At 42.1% G+C, this 7,500-nt stretch overlaps 1 non-coding gene across 1 annotated transcript; it reads left to right on the forward strand.

The window, feature by feature from the left end:
- Nucleotides 1-331: 331 nt before the first annotated feature.
- On the forward strand, nucleotides 332-488 carry LOC143869087 (5.8S ribosomal RNA). Its single transcript, XR_013244574.1, has one exon. It is a non-coding gene; the product is annotated as a 5.8S ribosomal RNA (ribosomal RNA).
- Nucleotides 489-7,500: the final 7,012 nt, after the last annotated feature.

A 7,500-nucleotide genomic window follows, 5' to 3' on the forward strand; every position in this document is an offset into this window, starting at 1 on the left:
AACTGCTTTATGTAGTTAGGATTGGAACTAACCGTTGGTAACATGCGTCAAGACCAACCACTTGTTGAATCCGCCCACAATGGTGTGCTTAGGTTGCTAACCAATACGATTTCTTTAAAGCATTCCCATGAGCTTACAGGCTTCAATGAAACTTCGTCATGAGTGTCTTACTACTACTCGCTTGTGTCCGTTTAGTGTACAGTCTACACTCGGTAGCCAACTTAACATGCTAGTCAACCAAACTTGACAACCAAAACAAAACATGTAGACCTCAAAATCTACCCGAAAACAAATATTTAACTAAATCAAAAAGACAAAACATAAAACTATTCACAATTAACGGTGGATCACTTGGGTCGTAGATCGATGAAGAACGCAGCTAGACTGCGATAGGCGCGCGAACTGCAGAATTAACTGAGCGCTTGATATTCGAACGCACATTGCAGCTTTGGTTAGCAATAACTAGAGCTTTGCCTGTATGAGGGTCGGTTAGAACTAAAACAACTTTGATTGTCCCCAAAGACATTCAGAGATCAAAAAGACGTGAGTCTCTTTTGAAAAGGCTTTGATTGGTTGTTGAAATTAGTTTCCTCGGACACTACTCGTATACAACTCTTAGCTACTATTGAAAACAGAATAACCACATGTTCGCTTGATGGGTTAAACCAACAACACTAACACTAGTATATTGTCTACTGTGTTTTGGTTAACTGGCGGTTAGTTTAGATGGACTTACTCGCGCAAGTGCGAAATATAACTTGTGATCAAACGAGTGACTACAGGTCCAACACTGAACCATCGCAACAACAGTTGATCAAACTCAAACACACTGACTTGTCTAGTCAATAGGTGAGAACATACAAACCAATTTTACTATCATCGACCTCATATCAGACAAGATTACCCGCTAAATTTAAGCATATTATTAAGCGGAGGAAAAGAAAGCAAAAGCGATTTCCCAAGTAACGGCGAGTGAACAGGAATAAGCCTAGCGCTAAGGCTCAATGGGATGCTTAATAGCAATATTAATCGTCACTTCCTACACCATTGAGCGGTGCAGCGTTACAAACCATAATGTTTAGTCGTCCCATTGGTAGGGTTGGAAAACAAACACTACTCCTAGCTTAGCATGCAAGTTCCATTGACTTGGACTAATTGTACATGACTCTCAGTGGGGGCAACTCCATTGATTGTTGAGCCAAAGTGGGTGAAAGCCCTATACCGTGCAAGCATTGGAACGTACGAATTGTGGACAAAGTCTTAAAAACTTTGAATTTGTTAGAGTCCGAGTTGCTTGAGAGTGCAACTTAAAGTGCGAGGTAAACTACTCGTAAGGCTAATGGAAATACGGCTACGACACCGATAGCAAACAAGTACCGTGAGGGAAAGTTGAAATAGTACTTTGCAGAGAGAGTTAACAGGGCGTGAAACCGTTAATTGGCAAACGAATCGGAGCCACGAAGTCGTTTCGCTGAGAGTTGGGCTAAATTCAGTTAGCTAGGAGACTAGCTGGCGTACTTTTAGTTCGACCATCATTGTAAGCGTACACTGCAACCAGTTAGACAATTGGCTATGGAAATAGCTGAGCTAGAGATTCGTCTCTAACTTTGCGAACAATTTATTTGATCAGATTAGTAGTAGCGCGTTTGAGCCTTGTGTTCTCTTGTGTTGCTGGATTTGTTTCAAGTGAACTATAGCCAAATACTGACTGGCACATTGAAAATTGCCGCACATGGCGTTTTATAAAAAGCAGCTGAATGCATTTGGGTCTACACTCTTGACCATTAGGTTTAAGCTCAGCGTTTTTGAATTTGGACTTGCTTGCTACCAGTGGGGCAACCCTGGTGCTTGTATAGCTTCATCTAATCGGGCGTTGACTTGATTTAGTGTTGTTTAAAAGTGCTATGATCGGATTTAATGTAAGTTAGTTTGCCATTTTATTAGCAGTGAGTAGGTCGGCTTTCCGAACGACCCGTCTTGAAACACGGACCAAGGAGTCAATTAGGCATCGAGTCGATCGGTCTTGAATAGGCCAGTAAATGTGAGATTCATCTCACAAGTTGAAGGCAAAGAGAAATCAAATCGTGTGATCCTTGGGACAATACCAGTTCCTTGGCGCAACATGTGCCTGTTCGTATAGTAATGTTAGCAATAACTTACTGAGCGGAGCAAAGAGATGCTTGATTGGTACCCGAAAGATGGTGAACTATGCCTGGGCAAATTGAAGCCAGAGGAAACTCTGGTGGAGGATTGTAGCGATTCTGACGTGCAAATCGATCGTCAGACCTGGGTATAGGGGCGAAAGACTAATCGAACCATCTAGTAGCTGGTTCCCTCCGAAGTTTCCCTCAGGATAGCTAGCGTTCGCGTAAATTAGTTTCATCCGGTAAAGCGAATGATTAGAGGAATTGGGAGCGAAACGCTCTCAACCTATTCTCAAACTTTAAATGGTGAGATGTACGACATACTTAAGTGATGCCGTATATACAAACGAATATATTGGGCGCTAAGTGGGCCATTTTGGTAAGCAGAACTGGCGATGCGGGATGAACCGAAAGCAAAAGCCGATAATAGTAGAGTCAAATTAATCTATTAACTACACTCATGAGATCCCATAAAAGGTGTGACCCGCTGAAGACAGCAAGGATGTGGCCATGGAAGTCGGAAATCATCTAAGGAGTGTGTAACAACTCACTTGCCGAAGCGCGTCGCCCTGAAAATGGAAGCAGCTCGAGTGTTGAACTATACTTTGCCGTTGGATTATATTGAACACTGTTGAGTAGTGTGTGTCTCTCCTAGAGTGGAGAGACTATTTATTCAACCTGCTGGGGGAATAACAATGATTCCCCCCAGTCAGACGCAAACAGCTGTGCGCTGCACAGTGTGCACAGCTAACATTCCCCCCTGCGTCTGCAAGGGGAATCATTACATTCGCAAATTTCAATCATGGTTTCTAAACCTTCTTCTCAGTCCACTACTGGTTCTCCTAATTGATTCCATTCTAGTATCACTCCTCAGCCTCGTGGTTACTTTCGTGATCAATTTCGCTACCATCCTTATACCCAAAAACACAATTTCTATGAGAGGTGTTAGTATGACAAGGCATACCAGTCCAAATATGATAATCCCGATCATCATTGCTTCTGGAGGTACTCCCAAAGACCCATGATGGACGATCGGATCCAGTCAATCGGTGCATGCAGAAAGTCCGGGGCACTGTACTTAACCAATTCGATTCTTTTATCCAGTTTCACCATCAATTTGTTAACTTGATTAACCGCTCGATTCATTACCGTGAAATTATAACCAACAATTTTTACTTCCTCAATTCGCAATTGGCGCCCAATCTCATAGTTAATTTGTTTCTCTAGAGTATTCACTACCGTTTCATATCTCGTCGAGGCTTTGTAGTTTGCCCCATTAAGCGCAAAAGCATCTGCTATAGGCAGCCTAAAAACGTATTCTGGGCAGTCATATGTGACATTCCTCACCTCAATCTTATGACCAAAACAATATATATGCCGATAACCGTTTATCCTTGCAATCTGAATATAATTGGGTGAGGCTTTAAACGTGTTGTGACATGTTTCATAGTTAAACACACTGCCTAGATAGTCAATTTGCTGGTTCACATCCATGCAGGTGTGTCCTCAATAGCCCCTTCTTTGATCCAGTGCTCCTGTACCCCCATGAAGCACCCACTTGACCTATTACTCATGATGTACTGCGGGCCCACATACTTCATCCAACAATATCTGTCACTCCTTGTGTGATTCCAAAATTTGAAGGCAGAGGCCTCCACAATCTGAATGTCTGACACATGATCAGGAACGCTAAATACGTAATCAATTTCAAACTTATCCTGCTCTGCTTTGAATTTGCAGATCGTTGCCTCACTAAATCTTTCCATGTTGTTTTCCCACAAATTTCGTCCACTCAGCTTGAATATCCGATAGAGGCTTTCCTCTCCGCAAACTTCTTGTCGATGTCAGCAAGTGCGTCCCCAACCATATCGAAATAGTTATCTTGCTCTCTGTTCAAAGCTAGTATTCTGGGATACTCAGCCAAGGTTGAGTTGAGGAACTGCACTCTTTTCTCAAGCTTGGTCGATCTTTCGTCCAAGTCGTGTATGGCATTCCTTGTTTCATTAAACATCTCACTCGCAGTCTTGTAGAACCTCTGCGACTCTTCCATCGCCTCAGCGAGAGTCTCGATGTTCCTTTCGTTTTGATTATTTTTCACTACAGTATACGTTTGCAGCCCAGCAATTACCGCCACCAAGCACATCGTTGCTGTAATTGCCTCCCGTTTGGTTTTTGCCTTAAATATGTCTGTGACGCCAACCATCAAGTCATCAATAATGTTCGTGCTGTTGCTAGTCGGAGGCTCCTTTTTGATTACCATGTTCTTGCAATGTTTCATTTTTCCCCCCGTGTTTACACTAAATAACTCTTCACAAATCCGAGTTAGCTTGAAGTTTGTGGCTTTATCAAATGTAATATTGTGAAGAATGATTTGCATGGGCTCAATATAGTTGCTCTTGCAACCACCATCTTCGTATCCGCTAAATATTCAATATTTGATAGTTTGTAGTAAACAGGCCTAACTTTCTCAAAGTGCATTTGAGGGGTGCCAATGCTTACACCACTTATGGTGCTCGCCAAAGCAGACAGTAGTAAGGCCGTCACTACAAAATATTTCCTCAGCTCAGTGAATCTCGGGCCGGTAAGCCCTAGTAAAGATATCAGCCTTCTGAAGGCTTCCTGCAATATGCTTCACGTCAATATTTTTCTTTACACAATGCTCTGTAAGCCACTTATCAGCTATATCAATATGTTTGGTCTTTTAGCTGCTTCCTCACTACTAGCCATCCTTGTTGTACTAAGGTTATCAATGAAGATTTCAGTCGGAGATTGATCTCCCATTCGAAGTTCTTTCAACATGCTTCTAAGCGGAAGGATCTCCTTTACCAATTCGGAACCAGCCATATATTCCGCCTCTGCCGATGATGTGGTGATCGACTTTTGCCTCTTTGATCTCCATGAGATCAGGTTCCTTCCCAAAAATATACAATAACCAGTTACAGATCTTCTTGTTATCACACAATTTGCATGATCTGCATCGCTCCATCCGCTCAGCTTCACTTCTCCAATATCCATTACTAGTCCATAGTCTTTTGTCCCAGTCAAATAACGCAATATTCGCTTGATTTGGTCCAGTGTTTTGTAGTAGGCTCTTTCGCCTGACTCGCTACGCTCACTGCATGAGCAATATCAGGCCGAGTACATAAAGTTAGATACAGTAAACTTCCTATCGTTTCTTTAAATGGATATTCGTCCGGTAATTTGTCACCGGTCATGACAGGTATGTTCCCTACCTCTTCAGGAGTTAGCGCGGGGTTGAGTGATTCTAAATTAAGTTAGCAAGTAAACTTTCCACCAATTGTCTCTGGTGTAGGAACAATTTATCCCCAAAGCGTTCGATAGAGAGTTCCCGAAGAATGATTTGAGCACCATGGTTCGAATTTAAAAGTCTTATGTACCCTCGCGCTTCAAGTCTTGCAGTTTCTCCACCAATGGAGAAGCGGCTAACACATCATCAACATATATGATCAATATTAGTTCTCTCTTCTCATCAAAATATAGCACGGTTCCACTTCACTCCTGATTAACTTAAATCTGGTTAGAAATGAATGAAACTTTTCATTCCATTTTTTCGGTCCTTGCCTCAGTCCATAGAGGCTTTTCTTGATTCTACATATATCTCCTCTATCATCAAATCCACTAGGTAATCTCATGTACAATTCTTCATCCAGGTCTCCATTCAAGAATGCCGTTTCAATATCGAATTGAAAGACCTTCCAGTTCAGTTGCACTATCAATGATAGAAACAATCTAACCAATACCATTGGCGCGACTGGGGCGTATGTCTCTTTGAAGTCTATATACCCTCTCGCTGGGTAAACCCTTTTGCCACCATCCTGGCCTTGAAACGAACGTCCCCACTGTCACCCATCTTCTTTTGCGAAGACTAGCCTTGATCCTAGAATTTTCTTCCCTTTTGGTACAGTCCTTCACGATCTCATAAGTTTGATTTTCTACCATCGATTTCCTTTCCTTATCAATCGCATCCGACCATTCTCTCCATTCTACAGTTTCCTTCGCTTCATGAATTGTTGACGGCAACCCCGTAATCAGCGCACTTTCTTCAGGTTCAATTTCCATGTCTTGGATCTCTTCATAGAGCGTGTCTTCAACCACCGGGCTCAGTACAGTCTGTGGTACAGCCCGTTTTCCGGTATGATCCAACTTGAACAATGCTGCAGAATTCCTCGGAATTCGGCTTCTCGTTATTATACCACCATTTCTTTGATTTATCTCATTGTGGATTTCATCATTAACGTTTGGTTCTCTATTCCTCTCATCAATATTGGAACCTGTTACACTAACTGTTTCAACATCTATAGCACTTTGGTTATCACTAATCGTTTCAACATCTATGACTACATGATCATGGCTAGCGGCTTCTTCATTCGATCTCTCATTCGTACTCAAGTTTATCACGACCTCACCATCAGCATCATTTTCTACCTGGAAATTGTTTCCCGATGTAATCACTTGTTTTGACATCTTATTATTCACGGTTCCCATAAATTTCACATCACATGTAATCATCACTTTCCTTCTTGCTTCATCATAGACTCTGTAAGTATTAAAGGAGTCTGTATATCCGACCATGATACACCACTCGCCTTTTGGCGACCATTTCTCAATCTTAGCTGCAAGGACAACACAATCTTCTCCAAAGATTCGAAGGTTGCTAATGTCTGGTTTTCTATCAAACAAGAGTTCAAATTTGGTCATAGTCTTTCCTTTACTCGGTACACGATTTAGGCAATACACTGCAGTCAGGATCGCCTCTCCCCACAAATAACTTGGCACTCTTGCTTCCACCATCATGGCATTTGCCGCTTCTAACACACTTCTATTTGACCTTTCTGCAACTCCATTTTGTTGTGGGACCCTCGGAGATGATCTATAATGTATGTTCCCCCTTCCATTCAACCATTCATTCAATTCTTTGTTACAAAATTCAGTGCCATTATCTGTTATAATAGCTTTCACTTCTTTTCCACTCTCAATCTCAAACTTTGTTATCATCTTCATTACTTCATGCGTGATTTCCGACTTGTTTCTCACGCAGCTGACCATTCTGTATCCACTATAATCTTCTGTTGCTAGTACAAAGTATTTGTTCCCCCCAATGATTCACACTTATACGCCCACAGGTGTCAAAGTGTAATATTAGGTATTTGCCGGACTGGAGTCTGCTTGAACTTGACGGGTGGTGGGCCCGTGTTATCTTAGTCAGGGCGCAGCTTGAGCATTTTCTTTCTTCTTGCTTGATTACATTCAATCCCTTCACCATTTTATTCTTCATCAGTTTGTCAACTATGGGTGCACCAGTGTGTCCTAGTCTCTTGTGCCACCCATCAATTGT

This window comes from Tasmannia lanceolata, unplaced genomic scaffold, assembly GCF_043159265.1.
Source record: "Tasmannia lanceolata isolate RefF3 unplaced genomic scaffold, GAP_Taslan_0.1 ptg000926l, whole genome shotgun sequence".
Classification (NCBI taxonomy): domain Eukaryota; kingdom Viridiplantae; phylum Streptophyta; class Magnoliopsida; order Canellales; family Winteraceae; genus Tasmannia; species Tasmannia lanceolata.